The following is a 3364-nucleotide window of genomic DNA, read 5'->3' on the forward strand; positions in this document are numbered from 1 at the left end:
AGGAGAGGCACTAATACTTCACAGGCATTGTTACACAGTTCAACACAGCGCTTCCCATACCGGCTGTACATAGAGTCCCACCAGATACCATGGAGCATGAGAGTTTCATCACTTCACTTCACTCTTCTCTGAATGGCTATCTTACACCAAGTTGCATCTGAGGATACCAATCCCGCAGTGACGGTGGCTGTCCGAAGACTAAAGGGCCCGTTACACGCAACAACGTATAACGATATATCGCCGGGGTCACTTATTCCATGACGCACATCCGGCGTCGTTAGCGACGTCGTTGTGTATAACAACTCCGAGCGAGTGTTAGCGATCAAAAATACTCACCTTATCGTTGATCTTTGACACGTCGTTCATTTTCATAAAATCGTTGCTGTTGCAGGATGCTGGTTGTTCGTCGTTCCTGCAGCAGGACATATCACTATGTGTGACGCCGCACAAACCGCTCCCTTAAAAAGGATGCAGTTCGCCGGCCACAGCGACGTTGCTAGGCAGGTAAGTCCCGTGTGACGGGTCCTAACAATATTGAACACCACGGGCAGCGAATTGCCCGTGACGCACAACCGACGGGGGCGGGAGCTTTCACCAGCGATAACGCTACCGATGTCGCTGCGTGTAAAGCCCCCTTAAGGCCCTTACAATAACTACACTCTTTTCTTTAGCCTGCTTGCCATGAGGGCGCTGTTCTGGTTTACTCTCTCTACTTCCAGGTTATTGCTCTGTTACAAACTTCTTCAGGTCACCAGCTTCTGTCTTCCTCCTGCCCAATCTTCTGCCTGTTTCCCTACCACCACACCACTCTTTTCCACTATCCTACGTTCTTCACTCCATCTCTAACACTAACTATCTATAACCAGGAAATCCTATCCACTTTATCCCCTTAACTGTGGGCCGGGCCTATCTCACAAACCCTTTCAGTCCTGCCGCTGTACCTTCTATGTGAGACTCTCTCTTAGCAGTTAGAGAGTCCAGTGCATTCTAGTGGTAGCTGTCAGGACTGCGACATAATCCGCAGGAAAACATACACATATTACTCTACACATAAAATACACATTTGCAATGTGACCAATGATGTCTTCAGGAGAGTACTGACTATAGGTCACTTTCATACATAGCAATATCACATGAGCCCAGTGAGAGCGAGTGCAGATACCGATGGAATCACAACGATACTGGAGGCAAGTATAAGTGCTGGTGTGACGCCCTAGCCTATCATGTCATCGTAGGGTATTGTGCAATCTGCTCTTCAGCACAGTATCCACCCTCCTGGTCCTTTGGTGTTGCTAACAGCTTAGCCAATCAAAATCCTAGGAACACTTTACCCACCAGACACTCCATTGAGGGGCCTGAAGGGAATAGGGAAGCCCACATGGGGGGTTGGTGAGAGGGAAGTGAAGAAAGTAACAGTTGAGCAAGAGTTGAGCACTGGAGAGCAAAGGGAGAGGAGAGTGGAGTGGTGACTTTCTGAGAGGGAGAGCTCACCGGCAGGGAGCAGGGCTCCTGTAGTTACTAGGTGGCAGACGTTGGTCTGAGCCTGGTAGGAGCTGGAACCCCGGTCGCAGGGGATTGTGTCAAGGGGCACGGACTGTCGAAGAGAGCAGCCGACGGCCTTGAGCTATCACCGGGCTGGGGCCAGGGCACAACGGGCTACATGGACCCTAGGCCGGAAAGTAGCTTCACGCGTTCTGGTAATTTAGCCGACGGGGGTGAAGACTTCAAGATTCATCCCCAACCCACTCCAAAATTGGGGTAGTAGCGCACCGATGGGATAGGACTTTCCCAATACCGTCCAAAGAAATCCTACGCGTGAACCCTGAGAACAAGCTCACTCCGTTAGCCATACGGGTAAGTGGGACCCGGAGAGTTTTATACCCAAGGGTCCAAATTGAGACAGAGGTGCCAAGGAAAGGGCCACAGGCTAACAGCAACACTAAGGGCACGGACCCAAGCGTGCTCCCTACAAGCTGTAGTGGTGCTCAGAATTCTGGTTTACAAGCTGTCGGTGTTGTTATTCCTGGACGGAATGTGTACACTGAAAACCCCTGTTCCTATCCCCAACGGCACCCAAGCACCAACCATCCAACAGGCCCCGGGACACAAACCCCCTACCCATGGAGGGGTTAAACATCAGGCTGCCACACCATCGTCATCTGGCTCCCCAATGGCAGCGGTGGTCCCTCACATTACCACACACCGTGAGTGGCGTCACAAACTTTCTAACTCCCTTGTACATATCCCACCTTCTCTTTTAATTCAAGTGTCCACGCGGACCCCCCGGATCCGGAGACCCCTCGAGCCACCATGGCTCCGGATCCGAGCGGCTCGGCCACTGACGTGGGGGTGGTACACTGGTATTTTACCAGGGCAAACATGCTGATTGAGAAGGGGTTGTCCGAGTAGTGGACAACCTTTTTAAAAGGCCCTACTTAATGTTAAGAAAGTCTCACTAATATGAATAAAATAATTGTTAGCGGAGCATCAAAGATAATAACTCTTTTCACATTGAAAATTAAAATATTCTGATCTCACTACATTAACAGGTTCTATTCTGACTTTTTATTATATCACATTGTGTTCTTTCATCGGATACACGTTTAGGCTGTTGTCATTTTCTGGAGGAGTATGATGTAACTAAGACATGACTACTTGAATACTGTAACTACCATATAAAAGTGTCACTCACATACATGTTCTTTACCCAAAGCAGCAATTAGTCCATATTCTGTTGCACAGAAATGATGAGAAATGTTTCCCCCTCTGCATTCCTGATATATACTAATTACACTGCTTTATCAGTAGCTTTGTAAAAGAATATGAACAAGTTCATAGTCTACTTTGACATGTAACTGGGTCATCTGCATGAAATCCTGCTAATTAAATAAACATAAAATTAGTTAGTAAAGTATTGGAACATATTTATCGCTTCTCGGCCATTTGGCTAAGATCAAGTGTAGTATCTGTTCTGTTTAATATCTGATACATCCCCTATCTAGGGACCATATATTAAATGGATTTTTAGAACAGCGAGATGGAAGAAGAGCTTGCTCTGTCCACTCCACGAAAAAAAAATAAAAAATATATTTAGTATTTAGTAGATATTTCTATCAATGCATCTGTACCGCCCCGCAGGCTCGGCTACGACTGCCAAGCCGCTGGGATCCGTGCTCATACGGTGGGTGGTAGCTCGAGCTCCTCAAGGACCCGGGGGTCACGTCGCTCTGCAAGGGGGTTGGCGCTACACGCAGGGACTTCGGTGGGGGAAGTTCCACGGCCGGGGCCATGGTGGTTTGAAAGGGGTATAAGTTTGTGACGCCACCCACGGGTTGTGGTGAATAGATGGACACCACCGCTGCCG

The 3364-nt window shown here is 48.5% G+C and overlaps 1 non-coding gene across 1 annotated transcript; it reads left to right on the forward strand.

Annotated features, from left to right (window-relative positions):
* The first annotated feature begins 2927 nt into the window (after nucleotides 1-2927).
* On the forward strand, nucleotides 2928-3118 carry LOC142292666 (U2 spliceosomal RNA). Its single transcript, XR_012750779.1, has one exon. It is a non-coding gene; the product is annotated as a U2 spliceosomal RNA (small nuclear RNA).
* The last annotated feature ends 246 nt before the right edge of the window (nucleotides 3119-3364 follow it).

Source organism: Anomaloglossus baeobatrachus, chromosome 2 (genome assembly GCF_048569485.1).
Source record: "Anomaloglossus baeobatrachus isolate aAnoBae1 chromosome 2, aAnoBae1.hap1, whole genome shotgun sequence".
Taxonomy (NCBI): domain Eukaryota; kingdom Metazoa; phylum Chordata; class Amphibia; order Anura; family Aromobatidae; genus Anomaloglossus; species Anomaloglossus baeobatrachus.